This window comes from Salvelinus alpinus, chromosome 10 (genome assembly GCF_045679555.1).
Source record: "Salvelinus alpinus chromosome 10, SLU_Salpinus.1, whole genome shotgun sequence".
NCBI classification, from domain to species: Eukaryota; Metazoa; Chordata; class Actinopteri; order Salmoniformes; family Salmonidae; genus Salvelinus; species Salvelinus alpinus.
This window is the reverse complement of record NC_092095.1, coordinates 13,320,627-13,337,940: the sequence shown is the minus strand read 5'-3', so window position 1 is coordinate 13,337,940 and position 17,314 is coordinate 13,320,627. Positions and strand designations below refer to the sequence as shown.

Below are 17,314 nucleotides of genomic sequence, written 5' to 3'. Positions count from 1 at the left end.
TGGGCAGAGTGGAGAACACTAGGGTGATGGACAGACATCCAGGGAAGTGGGCAGAGTGGAGAACACTAGTGTGATGGACAGACATCCAGGGAAGTGGGCAGAGTGGAGAACACTAGGGTGATGAACAGACATCCAGGGAAGTGGGCAGAGTGGAGAACACTAGGGTGATGGACAGACATCCAGGGAAGTGGGCAGAGTGGAGAACACTAGTGTGATGGACAGACATCCAGGGAAGTGGGCAGAGTGGAGAACACTAGGGTGATGAACAGACATCCAGGGAAGTGGGCAGAGTGGAGAACACTAGGGTGATGAACAGACATCCAGGGAAGTGGGAAGCATTGAGAACACCAGGCTTTGATGTCACGGATCAGACTGACTGCTACTGAATCCTGACTTTGATAAACACCATTAGTGCTCTCTTTCTCTGCTTTCCTTCTTTCTTTCTCTCATTATTACTCACTCTCTCTCTCTCTCTCTACACTGAAAGAACAGCCTCTAAGGACAAGGGGAAAACACTAAATTGTTTGCACATCACACTAAACCTGGGCCACAGAAAGGGAGAGGGAATGAAGGGGACGAGGGGTGAGAGTGGGAGAGAGGGGGCGAGGGGTGAGAGAGGGGGCGAGGGAGAAAGGGAATGAAGGGGGCGAGGGGTGAGAGAGGGAGAGAGGGAATGAAAGGGTGAGAGAGAAATAGGGGAAGAAAGAGAACAATGAAAAATAATAGAAATGTTTGGTGAGGTAGAAAAAGAGCGTCTGAGAGAGATAGAGAGGCCAGGAGAAACAGGACAGATAAGTAAAACAGAGCCTAACAGAAGGTGAGAGAGAGATAGTGAGGCCAGGAGAAACAGGACACGTAAAACAGAGCCTAACAGAAGGTGAGAGAGGGATAGTGAGGCCAGGAGAAACAGGACAGATAAGTAAAACAGAGCCTAACAGAAGGTGAGAGAGAGATAGTGAGGCCAGGAGAAACAGGACACGTAAAACAGAGCCTAACAGAAGGTGAGAGAGCGATAGTGAGACCAGGAGAAACAGGACAGATAAGTAAAACAGAGCCTAACAGAAGGTGAGAGAGCGATAGTGAGGCCAGGAGAAACAGGACACGTAAAACAGAGCCTAACAGAAGGTGAGAGAGCGATAGTGAGACCAGGAGAAACAGGACAGATAAGTAAAACAGAGCCTAACAGAAGGTGAGAGAGCGATAGTGAGGCCAGGAGAAACAGGACACGTAAAACAGAGCCTAACAGAAGGTGAGAGAGGGATAGTGAGGCCAGGAGAAACAGGACAGATAAGTAAAACAGAGCCTAACAGAAGGTGAGAGAGAGATAGTGAGGCCAGGAGAAACAGGACAGATAAGTAAAACAGAGCCTAACAGAAGGTGAGAGAGAGATAGTGAGGCCAGGAGAAACAGGACACGTAAAACAGAGCCTAACAGAAGGTGAGAGAGCGATAGTGAGACCAGGAGAAACAGGACAGATAAGTAAAACAGAGCCTAACAGAAGGTGAGAGAGCGATAGTGAGGCCAGGAGAAACAGGACACGTAAAACAGAGCCTAACAGAAGGTGAGAGAGCGATAGTGAGACCAGGAGAAACAGGACAGATAAGTAAAACAGAGCCTAACAGAAGGTGAGAGAGCGATAGTGAGGCCAGGAGAAACAGGACACGTAAAACAGAGCCTAACAGAAGGTGAGAGAGCGATAGTGAGGCCAGGAGAAACAGGACAGATAAACAGAGCCTAACAGAAGGTGAGAGAGCGATAGTGAGGCCAGGAGAAACAGGACAGATAAACAGAGCCTAACAGAAGGTGAGAGAGCGATAGTGAGGCCAGGAGAAACAGGACAAGTAAAACAGAGCCTAACAGAAGGTGAGAGAGCGATAGTGAGGCCAGGAGAAACAGGACAGATAAGTAAAACAGAGCCTAACAGAAGGTGAGTGAGAGATATAGTAGGGGCTGACGTACTGATACGACATTTCAACACCAGCCATAATGAACCAAGTTGATCCTTTTTACCCTCTAAATCTCCCTTTGTCGCCATGAAAATAGGCAGGACATATTAACATCATTGGCTGTCACTCAATCCAGCTGGTCCTTTGATTGTTATAATAAGAGATAACTACATCCCCCTTTAAAATATTTCACTTTTTCTCAAAATTGGCTTTTTGTGTCAGGGGGAGGAGGAGGTGGCAGAACACATTACAGTGGCCGTTTTAAATCAGAGATCAGAAGGGATATTAACAGAGAAATGTGCCGAAGGACACGGCAACAATAAAGATGTAACTGTCCAACACTCTACTGAAATGCTGTTCTTGATGGGTTAATCATGTCAGACCACTTTGGACTACGAGCATTTAGAGTGCAGAGCGATGAGAGAGACTGTAAAGTGATAAAAAATACATTATATATACTTCTCAATGATAACACTGCCGTATATGATTATTGCTGCGGTCTGGCTATTTTCCGGAGTGTCAAAATATGAAATGTGCTAAAAGATGAGTACTTTTTCTTCTGGGTTTATCAATGGCAAAAAGAAAGACTACATTCTACATGGTGAGTAGGAGCGTAGTCACGCTGGAAATAGAATGCGCATGAGAGTGTGAGAGAAAACAAATTGGCGCGAAGGTTAACGGCGTCAAGGGCATCAACGCCAGCGTCAAATTAGAAAGTATATTTTTCTCGCGTCTACGCGGAACAATGCTGGTAAAATTAGTGGATAAATTGGCAGAAAATAGTGCATTGTCTGGAATTGGGAAATGTATAGTTAAAATGTGTATATTTAGCGTTGAGAAGTTTATCTGCCAGTGCCAAAATTATGCCTAGGCTAGTGTTTATGATACACAGTGTAGCAATGCATGAACGCAACAACATTCTATACATTTATCAACTGGATTCAGAATCATATATCACGTTGTCAATGTATTTTCTTGACAGTAGACTATCTCTGTAGCTTACAACCACTTTGATTGATAAAGTTCAAACAAAGTGCATGGTTTTATTTTTACGTAACCTTTATTTAACTAGACAAGTCAGTTAAGAACACATGTATATTTACAATGATGGCCTACCCCGGCCAAACCTGGGCCAATTGTGTGCCGCCCCACGGGACTCCCAATCACGGCCGGTTGTGATACAGCCTGGAATCGAACCAGGGTCTGTACTGACACCTCTAGCACTGAAATACAGTGCCTTAGACCGCTGCACCACTCGGGACCCCAGGGGCTTGTCCAGGATTTGAACCCGGGTCCTCTCGCACCCTAAGCGAGAATCATACTCCGAGAACAACCCGTTTATTTATTTATTTATATATTTTTGGCTTTGGTTCAAATGAATACAATCTGGTCTAAAGAATGAGTGGGTCGTAGAAATGTAAATAGAGGAATTGTTACGATCTTCCCTATGCTAAGTAGACAAAAGATGCAGCTTAAAATGTATTGGGCTGTAAGCTAAGGTTAATCAGTCAAATAGGCTACATTTTTAAAAACAATGGCAGCCTACCTTTGTTGATTTCGATCATATAGCCTAGGCAGGCTATGGCTAGAACACTCCAGGAACTCCAGGAGCCTGGGTTTATTAGCTACAACATCCTCAAGTTGGTGAGCTAGCATAACAACAACTGTTTAGCCCAGGCAGGTACAGTGGCTCCTATAGGACATCTACGGTGAGTCAAAAGGAACACACCAAAATTCCCAGGGGATACATAGCGAACATAACAAATACTATGAAGGATTTTCATGACAATTATGTTGGCATATGCTACGCAGTGTATGTGAATTGACGCTCGCCACTCTCGCACGCACATTTCACGCCGTTGAAGGACGTCGTTCCGTGTGATTTTGGCTTAAGAAGGCCGCTTACATACTAAATCAGTGTCAGCTAACCATCTGAGACCAGTCAGCAACATCCCAGGGACTAGTGCCGGTCCAGAAACTGGGGGTTGCAGATCACTGCGGTACTGATGAAGTTCACCTTCCAGGCTAGACAACTCTAGTCTCTAGGGCCAACATGTGGAAAACAGGGTTCGCTCTCTTTTATCTGCAGCTCATTCTAACACTGGAACATCAATGAACAAAATTAATTGATGGATTATGTGTCTGAGCCTTGAGGTCTGGAATTACTTGAGTTGCCCACTAAGAATACAAAAACCGTTGCATTTTAATTAGCTAATTGGCACATTTCTTGGCTTTACTTTGCTTGTAGTGTACCTTAGACCTAATGTAGATATTCACAGAGAAGGGGTAAATGTACATCTTACTTGAACTGAAATAGTTTCCCCCATAAGCCCTAGTCCTGGACTTAAAACATTGGGGCTTTTCCATTCAGCATAATTGTTAAACCTGGCCTGCTTAATCTGTTTTTAGGAAACAGGCCCTTAAAGCTGGAATCCCTCATGGTGAAACAGGCCCTTAAAGCTGGAATCCCTCATGGTGAAACAGGCCCTTAAAGCTGGAAACGTTCATAGTGAAACAGGCCCTTAAAGCTGGAGTCGTTCACGGTGAAACAGGCCCTTAAAGCTGGAATCCCTTATGGTGAAACTGGCCCTTAAAGCTGGAATCCCTTATGGTGAAACTGGCCCTTAAAGCTGGAAACGTTCATAGTGAAACAGGCCCTTAAAGCTGGAATCCCTCATGGTGAAACAGGCCCTTAAAGCTGGAGTCGTTCACGGTGAAACAGGCCCTTAAAGCTGGAATCCCTCATGGTGAAACTGGCCCTTAAAGCTGGAAACGTTCATAGTGAAACAGGCCCTTAAAGCTGGAAACGTTCATAGTGAAACAGGCCCTTAAAGCTGGAAACGTTCATAGTGAAACAGGCCCTTAAAGCTGGAAACGTTCATAGTGAAACAGGCCCTTAACACTGTAATCCCTCATGGTGAAACAGGCCCTTAAAGCTGGAGTCGTTCACGGTGAAACAGGCCCTTAAAGCTGGAATCCCTTATGGTGAAACTGGCCCTTAAAGCTGGAAACGTTCATAGTGAAACTGGCCCTTAAAGATGGAGTCGTTCACGGTGAAACTGGCCCTTAAAGCTGGAATCCCTCATAGTGAAACTGGCCCTTAAAGATGAAATCCGTAATGGTGAAACAGGCCCTTAAAGATGAAATACGTAATGGTGAAACAGTCACAAGAGTTTGTGATATTACACCAACAAAGAAGTTACTACAAACAACAAACACCGTTTTCCCCCATCATTGCACACACGATAGCACAGCAGCATTATGTAATGCATTTTGTGCAGCGCTCCTCATCTCAACAAAACAAATACAACAGCGGTGGGAGGGACAGTGGCACTGTTTCCTCTACTGCGGATTCCATCTTGAAAGTCTCTGATCATCATGTTAGCTACGTCACAGTCTGTATGCTACCATTCACATATCTCTGTGATCTCTATACACCGTCCAACAGTGCTAACAGTTCCTGGATCAGCCTCTCTGAGCAGAAACAGAGTAAAAACCAATGCGTCGGGCTTTCCTCTCTATCACCGTCCATCTTTTCTATGATCTCCAAATACTCTCTCTCTCTCTCTCTCTCTCTCTCTCTCACTCACTCTGGCTCACTCACTCACTCTGGCTCACTCACTCACTCTGGCTCACTCACTCACTCTGTCTCTCTGTCTCTCAATTCAATGTCAATTTAAGGGGCTTTATTGGCATGGGAAACGTGTTTACATTGCCAAAGCAATGCTGCTGTGGTTGCAGACTGTGGTTTTTCACCCAATATATATGGGAGTTTATCAAAATGAGAGTTGCTTTTGAATTCTGTGTAATCTGAGGGAAATGTGTCTCTAATATGGTCATACATTTGGCAGGAGGTTAGGAAGTGCAGCTCAGTTTCCATCTCATTTTGTGGGCAGTGTGCACATAGCCTGTCTTATCTTGAGAGCCAGGTCTGCCTTCGGCGGCTTTTCTCAATAGCAAGGCTATGCTCACGTATATAGTCAAAGATTTCCAAAGTTTTTGGGTGAGTCACGGTGGTTAGGTATTCTGCCACTGTGTACTCTCTGTTTAGGACCAAATAGCATTCTAGTTTGCTCAGTTTTTTTGGTAAATTCTTTCCAATGTGTATTTCTGTTTTCTCATAACTTGGTTGGTCTAATTGTGTTGCTGTCTTGGGGCTCTGGGGGGTCTGTTTGTGTTTGTGATTTTTCCAAGAAGTGGTTAAATTCTATGGATTCTTCAATTACATTGAGCTGATTTCTGACATGCTGTTCCTTCTTTTTCCGTAATGTATTTCTGTATTGTTTTAGTGATTCACCATAGTGGAGGCGTAGACTCAGGTTTTCTGGGTCTTTATGTGTTTGGTTGGACAGGTTTCTCAATTTCTTTCTTGGGATTTTGCATTCTTCATCAAACCAATTGTCATTGTTGTTAATTTTCTTCGGTTGTCTGCTTGAAATTTTTTGATTTTGAGAGGTCAAATGTACTGTTAAGGTTTCTACCTCCAGGTTTACACCTTCACTATTACAGTGAAACCTTTTGTCCAGGAAATTGTCTAGAAGGGATTGAATTTGTTATTACCTAATTGTTTTCTGGTATATTTCCACACTATTTTCCTTCCATCTACAGCATTTTTTAATATTATTAAGTTCATTTGGCTTTGATGCCTCATGATTGAGCATAGCTCTGTTCAAGTAGTGTGATTTTGCTGTGATCTAATAGGGGTGTCAGTGGACAGACTGAACGCTCTAAGAGACTCTGGGTTTAGATCAGTGATAAAGTAGTCCACAGTACTACTGCCAAGAGATGAGCTATCGGTGTACCTACCATAGGAGTCCCCTCGAACCCTACCATTGACTATGTACAGACCCAGCATCTGACAAAGCTGCTGTAATTGTTACCCATTTTGGTTGGTTATATTGTCGTAGTTGTGTCTAGGGGGGCATATGGGGGAGGGATTGCTGTCACCTCCAGGTAGGTGTTTGTCCCCCTGTGTGCTGAGGGTGTCAGGTTCTTATCCAGTTCTGGCATTTAGGTCGCCACAGACTAGTACATGTCCCTGAGGCTGGAAATTGCTGATCTCCCCCTCTAGCATGGAGAAGCTGTCATCGTTAAAGTATGGGGATTCTATTGGGGGGATATAGTAGGTAGCACACATGAGGACATTCATTTTCTTATTAATTTCTAGCCAGATGTAAAATGTTCCTGATTTGACTAATTTAATAGAGTGAGTTAGGTCTGCTCTATACCAAATGAGCATCCCCCCTGAGACCCTTCCCTGTTTCACACATGGTAGTTTGGTGGATGGTACTACCAGCTCTCTGTAACCTAGAGGGCAACCAGTGGGTCCCTCTCCTCTATACCATGTTTCTTGTAGGATGACAATGTCTGTATTTTGATGAATTTTGGGTTCCTGCTCTTTAGGCGAAAGGCAGATGACCTCAGACCTTGTATATTCCAGGATGAGATAGTAAAAGCTTTGTGTTCCATAGTGTCTAGTGTTGTTTTTGTGTGGTTTAGGCCTGGACCATTACAGTAGGTGTGAGCAGAGCATGTTGAAAATAGCAGGATAGGGCTTGGGAGGGTGTAAAAGTGGGGGTGGGGCCTGTTGCTCTGCTAACGGCCTACGCATATGTCCTACTGTCATCTCTCTCTCTCTCTCTCTCTCACTTTCTCGCTCACCCTCCCTTCCAACTTCTCTCAATCTATTTCTCTCTAATCAATGTGTGCTTGTGAAGATCAGTTTCCAGGAAATCAGAACAAATAGCTGTGATTAGGAACTCAGGAGAGAAGAAGAACCTTTATAGGGTGTCATTGTTCCTCATAGTTCTCTCAGCGCTGCTGTTGGTATAGAGCTGTGAATAGTAGTTACAGTAAGGAAGGCTTCAAATCACAACACAATCAGCCTTGTAACAAGACCCAGTGATTTAGAGGAGCAGTGTGTGCATGCATGTGTGTGTAAAATACTATAGTATACTACGGTATGAATAGTACAGTATTGACTGTAATATAATGTAGTATTTACAGTTAACTATAGTATTAATACTGTCGTAAAAGTAAACTGTAGTATATAAGTCATTAATGTGGTGTTTTTGTGGATTGTAGTATACTGTAGTATTTTACTGTAGTATTTTACTGAAGTGTTTTTGTGGAGGCTTTCTCCTTCAGGAAACCTACTGGAGAAATAGTAAAAGAGCACATAACCTGTAGGTAGGACTGAGCTCTGAACGGATAGTTCAAAGCTTCTGCTCTTTTCTAGAAGCTGTCGGGAACATAATATATGGTCTATACTTGACATGTATGTTTCTCACTTATGGGTGGCACAAATTGGGATATGGGGAGGGGAATGGGCAGGGTATATGCACATTACATATGGTAGTATTTACTATAGTTAAAAAAGTTTTGTGTTTTTGCAGACATTGCTATAGTATTTACTGTAGTTCATCTGTTCAGATAAAACAGTAGTATTTACTGTAGTATTCTACAACATTCTATAGTAAGTACTACACATGATCAAGGGATACTACAGTGTGCTGTATAGCATTCTACACTATACCACAGTTTACCACTGTCACACCCTGATCTGTTCTACCTGTCCTTGTGCTCGTCTCCACCCCCCTCCAGGTGTCACCCATCTTACCCATTATCCCCTGGGTATTTATACCTGTGTTTTCTGTCTGCCTGTGCCAGTTCATCTCGTTTGCCAACTCAACCAGCGTTTTTCTCTCAGCTCCTGATTTTTCCCAGTCTCTCTTTTTATCGTCCTCCTGGTTTTGACCCTTGCCTATCCTGACTCTCAGCCCGCCTGCCTGACCACTCTGCCTGCCTGACCTCGAGCCTGCCTGACCACTCTGCCTGCCTGACCACTCTGCCTGCATGACCTCGAGCCTGCCTGACCACTCTGCCTGCCTGACCACTCTGCCTGCCCGACCACTCTCACTGCCCGACCTCGAGCCTGCCTGACCACTCTGCCTGCCCGACCACTCTCACTGCCCGACCTCGAGCCTGCCTGACCACTCTGCCTGCCCGACCTCAAGCCTGCCTGCCCGACCTCAAGCCTGCCCGACCTCAAGCCTGCCTGCCCGACCACTCTCACTGACCGACCTCGAGCCTGCCTGACCACTCTGCCTGCCCGACCACTCTGCCTGCCCGACCTCGAGCCTGCCTGCCCGACCTCAAGCCTGCCCGACCTCGAGCCTGCCTGCCCGACCTCGAGCCTGCCTGCCCGACCTCGAGCCTGCCTGCCCGACCTCGAGCCTGCCTGCCCGACCTCGAGCCTGCCTGCCCGACCTCGAGCCTGCCTGCCCGACCTCGAGCCTGCCTGCCCGACCTCCAGCCTGCCTGCCCGACCTCAAGCCTGCCTGCCCGACCTCAAGCCTGCCTGCCGCCCTCAAGCCTGCCTGCCCGACCTCAAGCCTGCCTGCCCGACCTCAAGCCTGCCTGCCGCCCTGTACCATTTGGGACTCTGCCCTGGCTATGAACTCTTGCCTGTCCCCGACCTGCCATTCGTCTATCCCTTGGACTATAATAAATACCAGAGCTCAAACCACCTGCCTCCTGTGTCTGTATCTGGGTCTCACCGTATGTCCTTATAAATACAGAATTCTATAGTAAGTAATGTACTATTCTACAGTAAGTAATGTAGTATTTTATAGCAAGTAATGTAGTACACTCAGCAGTATAGACTATTGAGATAGCAGTGTGACCAAGACGAAACTGTGTGCTAACTAATGACTAGCTCGAGGAGCCAAAGGCATAAGAAGATGGCATTATTAAGCCACAGGTATTTCATCAAGCACGGATACTGTAACAGGCATCATAATCAAGCTCCGATTACAGATCTACTAATTAATGGCAGAAGCATGTGTGTTCTAGATGAAGAATCGACTCTCTGCACTGGACGTAATAGACCCAATCTCACATTCCATTTCACCTCCACCCATTTCTCTCGCTCTCTCTCTCAATTCAATTTAAGCTTTATTGGCATGGGAAACATATGTTTACATTGCCAAATCAAGTGGAATAGATAACAAACAAAAGTGAAATACACAATCAGAAAATAACAGTAAACATTACACTCACAAAAGTAAAAAAAAATATATAGACATTTTGAATGTTATATTATTGGCTATATACAGTGTTGTAACAAAGTGCAAGTGGTTGAAGTATGAAAGGGAACATAAACAAACATAAATACAGGTTGTATTTACAATGTGGTTTGTTCTTCACTGGTTGCCCTTTTCTTGTGCAGCAGGTCACACATCTTGCTGCTGTGGTGACACACGGTGGTATTTCACCTAATAGAAATGGGAGTTCATCAAGTTTGGATTTCTTTTCACATTCTTTTTGGATCTGTGTAATCTGAGGGAAATATTTGTCTCTAATATGGTAATACATTTGTCAGGAGGTTAGGAAGTGCAGCTTGGTTCCCACCTCATGTTGTGGGCAGTGTGCACATAGCCTGTCTTCTCGAGAGCCAGGTCTGCCAATGGCGGCCTCTCTCGATAGCAAGGCCATGTTCAACGAGTCTGTACATAGTCAAAAGACTTACTTAATGTTGGGTCAGTCACAGTGGTCAGGTATTCATTCGGTCACTGCGTACACTCTGTTTAGGGCCAGGTTGCATTCTAGTTTGCTCAGTTTTTTTGTTGATTCTTTCCAATGTTTCAAGGAAATTATCATTTTGTTTTCTCATGAAAACAAAATGTGTTGCTGTCCTGGGGCTCTGTGGGGTCTGTTTGAGTCCCTGTACCAGCTGGCTGAGGGGATGTTTCTCCAGGTTTACCTCTCTGTAGGTGAGGGCTTTGTTATGGAAGGTTTGAGAATCGCTTCTTTTTTGGTGGTTGGAGAATTAAATAGCTATTTTTGGGGATTTTAATAATTAGGGGGAATAGTTCTTATTCTGCTCTGCATGCATTATTTGTTGTTTTACGTTGTACACAGAGAATGTTTCTCCCATTTTGTGAATTGTTAGTTGTTGAGTGGACCCCAGACCTCACAACCATGAAGGGAATTGGGTTCTATAACTGATTTAAGTATTTTTAGCCAGATCCTAATTGGTATGTCAAATTTGATGTTCCTTTTGAAGGCATAGAAGTCCCTTCTCAGATCGTTCACAGCTTTGTGGAAGTTACCTGTGGCACTGATGTTTAGGCCGAGGTATGTATAGTTTTTAGTGTGCTCACCAACCTTGTGCTGTAGGCTTTAGTCCTAATACATTATCACTGCATATTGGCTATGCTTGAATTGCCCTTCCAATGTTGTTATTCTCAGAACATTTGAACATTATATTACATATGATCACATAGCTCATTTGTGCTATTACTTGTGCGGCACGGCTGAGTGAGCATAATAATTAGCTTTATTTTATTGGACTGAATGCCTGCATCTGATGGTCAGTGTGAGGGGAGGGAGGGAGAAGCAACAGCGAGGCTCTCCCTTCACCCGTCCCTCCCTCCGATAGAGAACAGGGGACATGATCTTCCAGCTGACGGCGAAACTCAAGTCGCACTGCATTATTTCTGCCTCCTGCACCAATTCATGTTGTCACTCCTATGACCAGAGAAAGTGAAATATTCCTCGATATTAAAAAAGATACAAGCCGCTAATAATAACAACGTAAGCTTATCAGAACACTTGGTTTATAAAAGCGTTGAACAAAGTGTTGACAGAGCTGAATAACAACTTAAACATGAACTCATTAAAACAGAACTCTGTGCTGTATTCTGTTGAGTCTCTCTTTAGTCGTGGTTTTAAAAGTTTAGAAATCTCACAGTATCTTTGCTGTGCATTCGAGGCTTGTTTTAATAGGAGGAAACTGTGCAGACAGGGTGATCTGAGCTATCTGATTGGCCAGCGGTGGGCCTTTCGGTGCACTTGATTTGCTCTCTGGACCTGCCGGGTATGTTCTACCTTCAGAGACATGGAATGGTTAAAAACGGGAACACTTTGCCTTCCTGGCACTAGGGCTGTTGAATCAAGTGCACCTCCCATCAACTAACTGTGCTTAGCAAAAAAAAAAAAAAAAAAGGAATACAAGGATTTACTGTTGTTGCCTTGTCTACGAATGGCATGGAGATCGTTGGTGACCACTGCTCTAGGGCAACAGTGTCTTGGTAGAATACGTGTTTATGGTCCTGGCAACTGGACCTTTTTCGGAACACCATCATTTTTTTCTTACTGAGATTAACTGTCAGGGTACAAGGTTGACAGGATCTGTGCAGAAGATCTGGGTGCTGCTGTAGGCCCTTCTTGGTTGGGGACAGAAACACTAGATCATCATTTAACAGAAGACATTTGACTCAGATTCTAGTTGGGGACAGAAGTTGTATCTAAAATTTAATAGGGATTCAAATCAACCAGTTTGTGCTTTTAATAAATCATCATACATCAAATAATAAATGTGTTAACGAATGTGTTTTCCCAAGACATACCCATTCACTGGCATGAAACCCACATCTGACTGTCACTGTACGCCAAAACACAGATCTGGCAAGACTAAAAAGAATTAGGCATAACAAGCAACATCCAGCAAAACGATGTGAAGCCTTTCTGAAGGGGAAATCTACAGGCTGACACCAGAACAGCTTTCACAGGAATCTACAGGCTAACACCAGAACAGCTTTCAAAGGAATCTACAGGCTAACACCAGAACAGCTTTCACAGGAATCTACAGGCTAACACCAGAACAGCTTTCACAGGAATCTACAGGCTAACACCAGAACAGCTTTCACAGGAATCTACAGGCTAACACCAGAACAGCTTTCAAAGGAATTTACAGGCTGACACCAGAACAGCTTTCACAGGAATCTACAGGCGGACACCAGAACAGCTTTCACAGGAATCTACAGGCTAACACCAGAACAGCTTTCAAAGGAATTTACAGGCTGACACCAGAACAGCTTTCACAGGAATCTACAGGCTGACACCAGAACAGCTTTCACAGGAATCTACAGGCTAACACCAGAACAGCTTTCACAGGAATCTACAGGCTAACACCAGAACAGCTTTCACAGGAATCTACAGGCTAACACCAGAACAGCTTTCACAGGAATCTACAGGCTAACACCAGAACAGCTTTCACAGGAATCTACAGGCTAACACCAGAACAGCTTTTAAAGGAATCTACAGGCTAACACCAGAACAGCTTTCACAGGAATCTACAGGCTAACACCAGAACAGCTTTCAAAGGAATTTACAGGCTAACACCAGAACAGCTTTCACAGGAATCTACAGGCTAACACCAGAACAGCTTTCAAAGGAATTTACAGGCTAACACCAGAACAGCTTTCAAAGGACCCATTCTGACAAAAACATTTAGATTTGCAAGCCATCACTGGATTTTCATATTTCCAGGGGAACTTTGCCAGGCGTTGATGCTTTTCTCAGTGTGTGTGTGTGTGTGTGTGTGTGGGGGTGTGTGTGTGTGGAGGCAAACAGGCCCATTCGCAACCACATGGTAAGAACTGATAGTTATCTGTTAACAGACGGGAAAGCCAGTCTCAGCTGAATGAATATTCAGATAGAAGCTACAGCCTTGGGGAGGTACAGCAGCCTGGAACTGTCCTGGCTCATTCACCGCCTCTCTTGATCCCCCTCTCTCTCCGCTCTCTCTCTCACACACACACACATTCCCACACACAAATCTCCCTCCTTCGCACACAAAGTAACACATACATACCATGCAATTATTTCTCTCTGTCTGTCATCCTTATATACTGCTTTACACAGATTTCTCTCTTTATCTCTCTCTCTCCCTCCCAATCTCCTCTCTTTCTCTTTCCATATTCTGTTCCATTTAAAAGGGGTGTCCAAATTAAATTAGATCTTTGGACCATACTTGTTTAATGGCTAGCTCAGAATATTAGCTTTCCAAAAGTTGCTTATATATTATAGAGATCAGGCCTTTCTGGAGCCCAGATAATGTATTTATAAACCCCATCATTGGATAGTTCGGTAGTTGTGTTTCCCAAGGTACTCCATATGCCAGTTATAGCTGACCTAAGTTGTACATATGGAAAAAAGGAGTTGCCTGGTAATCTTGGAATATTCTCCAACCATTACTGTCCAAGATAACGGCATGGGTGCAGATTCCATATTTGGTCCATTGCGGGGATGCAAAAGGCCACCTTCCAGATCTCAAGGCATTATTGTGAAATAATTGGGAGTATGGGCATTCCATTTTGATCCCCATTTACATTGTCTTTCAATTTTGCACCAAATAGAAATTGTTTTAGGGATATATCAGTGAAGACCACCTCTTCCAGGGCAACAGGAGACACCATATCTATATGTTCAGCCAGGGAGAAGAAGAATCATGTCTACACCAATTTAGGACGGGGCGAAATGCTAGTGCCTGGAAATGCAATTTAAAGTTCGGTACAGATAGTTCCCCTCCCATCTTCCCTCTTTGTACATTTTATCAGGGATCATTTACCTTGCCATATTGCCAGAAGGGGAGGGGGGAGCCATGGGAAGCATTGAACAGCGGAAATCACCCGTGGCAATATATTCATTTTGATAATAGATATTCTGCCGGTTAAAGCAACTGGGATATTATTCCATCTGCTGAAGCCAGACAATTGATTTAAGCGTTCTGTTAAAGTTTCTGGCAATGGTTTTATCTAAAGAAGGAAGTTATCTACTCCCAAATATTTCAAATGGAAAACGGTTGTGATTCCATAAGTAGAGACGGAGTCCTCCATTGGGGCACAGAGGCAGTAGGGATGATTTGGTTAGATTAATTAATTTTATAACTCGAGATGAAGCTAAATTTATCTATGATCTTCAATGCGTTTCGGAGCAATTGAGATACATTGTCTAGATATCGTAAAATATAATCCGTGTATAATGAAATTAAGTGATGAATAGATTTTGGGGAAACGTGTTATTTTCTTTCGATTGACAAACTGCCTGGGCCAGGGGTTCCATGGATAATAAGAATAGCAAAGGCGAAGTTGGATCGCCTTGTCTGCTGCTTCTAGTGATTCTGAACAGAGCAGAGCATATATTGCCTGTTATAACTATGGCTGAGGGATTGGCATATAGCATTTTAATCATATTAATGAAATTGGAGCCAATTCCATATGTTCCAAGACAGACCAGAGATATGACCATTATTTTCTAACAAAATATTTTTCTGAATCGAGAGATAATACAGCCCAAGGAACTGATGTTTCTGATGAAGCATGTAAGATGTAAGATATGTAATAGTTAACGGAGTTTATCCGAGGATCTTATCCATGTGGAACAATTTGGATAAATAAGTCTTGAGATGAGGAGACAGCATTTTGGTAAACAGTTCAATATTAAAGATAGGGGGCGATAGTGAGAACACTCGGTGGCATCCTTACTTTTTTGTAATAAAAGTAAAATTAGTACTCTATTCACATCTCTCCTAAATTAACCTTTGTGAAGAGCTTTATTAATAATTTCAAGCAATAGTGGACCTAATTGATTCAAAAATGTTAAATAGAACTCAGGAGGAATACCATCCCATCCAGGTGATTTGTCTTTATTCATGTTAACCAATGCCCTTTTGAGTTCATTGAGAGAGATTTGAGCTCCCAGCGAGGTGGCTTCCTCTGTTGAGAGAAGAGAAGTTCTTAATTATTTTAGAAAGGACTTAGTCCGGCTTGGTGTGGATTTACAATCAGAGTTGTAAAGTTCTTTATAGAAGGGGGAAAATGTTTGATTTAATAATTTGGGTTCTGATAGTAATTCCCCATTTTCAAATTCAATAGTTGTTATATCAGCTAATTGATCATTACTTTGTAGCTCGTTGGCCAGTAAACGACTAAGACGATTACCATGGAAGTAATGGTTGAGTCTAACGCAATGGATGGTATATTCCGCTCTATTCTTTTATCAATAAATGAAGCTGTCTTCACTTTGGAAAAAGTAATAGCTACCTGGTCTGAAAACAGTATGTGTTGAGAACGCTGTAATGCAGTTAAGGACATTTCCAATATGCATATCTTCTTTAATTGTGATTTATTCAACCCAGATGCAAATTATTATAAATAAAAACGTTGGTGGCACCCCAGACAGTCCAGGGGTCATCGACTGAATTATTGTTTAATTTCGAATTGATCACAGAATGTAGGATTTTGTAGTGGCTCTTATAGTAGATTCTAAGATTTGGCAGTAGTAAGCGTGGTGGTCTGACAAGCTCATATTTAATATTTCTAGTTTCTTGATTAAAGAAAATAGAGGTGTAGATAACAGGTCTTATTACATTTGTCCAAAATAGCATAACCAGATGGAATGCGGTTCATTCTAACTGTTCTGATCATTAAAAACCATCAACTCAACAAAAAAAGAAACGTCCCTTTTTCAGGACCCTGTCTTTCAAAGATTATTCATAAAAATCCAAATAACTTCACAGATCTTCATTGTAAAGGGTTTAAACACTGTTTCCCATGCTTGTTCAATGAACCATGAACAATTAATGAACATGCACCTGTGGAACGATCGTTAAGTCACTAACAGCTTACAGACGGTAGGAAAATAAGGTCACAGTTATGAAAACTAAAAGAGGCCTTTCTACTGACTCTGAAAAAACCCAAAAGAAAGATGCCCAGGGTCCCTGCTCATCTGCGTGAACGTGCCTTAGGCATGCGGCAAGGAGGCATGAGGACTACAGATGTGGCCAGGGCAATAAATTGCAATGTCCGTACTGTGAGATGCCTAAGACAGCGCTACAGAGAGACAAGATGGACAGCTGATCGTCCTCGCAGTGGCAGACCACGTGTAACAACACCTGCACAGGATCGGTACAACCCGAACATCACACCTGCGGGACAGGTACAGGATGGCAACAACAACTGCCCGAGTTACACCAGGAACGCACAATCCCTCCATCAGTGTTCAGACTGTCCGCAATAGGCTGAGAGAGGCTGGACTGAGGCCTGTTGTAGGCCTGCCTTACATCTCTGGCAACAACGTCTCCTATGGGCACAAACCCACCGTCGCTGGACCAGACAGGACTGGCAAAAAGTGCTCTTCTCTGATGAGTCGTGGGTTTGTCTCACCAGGGGTGAAGGTCGGATTCGCTTTATCGTCGAAGGAATGTACTCTGGAGCCGGATCGATTTGGAGGTGGAGGGTCCGTCATGGTCTGGGGCGGTGTGTCACAGCATCATCGGACTGAGCTTGTTGTCATTGCAGGCAATCTTAAAGCTGTGCGTTACAGGGAAGACATTCTCCTCCCTCACGTGGTGCATTTCCTGCAGGCCCATCCTGACATGACCCCCCAGCATGACAATGCCACCAGCCATACTGCTCGTTCAGTGCGTGATTTCCTGCCATGAATGTCAGTGTTCTGCCATGGCCAACGAAGAGCCCGGATCTCAATCCCATGGAGCACGTCTGGCACCTGTTGGATCGGAG

General features: G+C 43.8%; 1 protein-coding gene and 1 pseudogene across 1 annotated transcript in view; both read right to left on the bottom strand.

Moving 5' to 3' along the window:
- LOC139531517 (neuropilin and tolloid-like protein 1) overlaps positions 1-17,314 on the bottom strand; it is a 180,958-nt gene that overhangs the window by 117,189 nt on the left and 46,455 nt on the right. The window lies entirely within an intron of this gene.
- Positions 8,076-8,132, bottom strand: LOC139533120 (U7 small nuclear RNA; annotated as a pseudogene).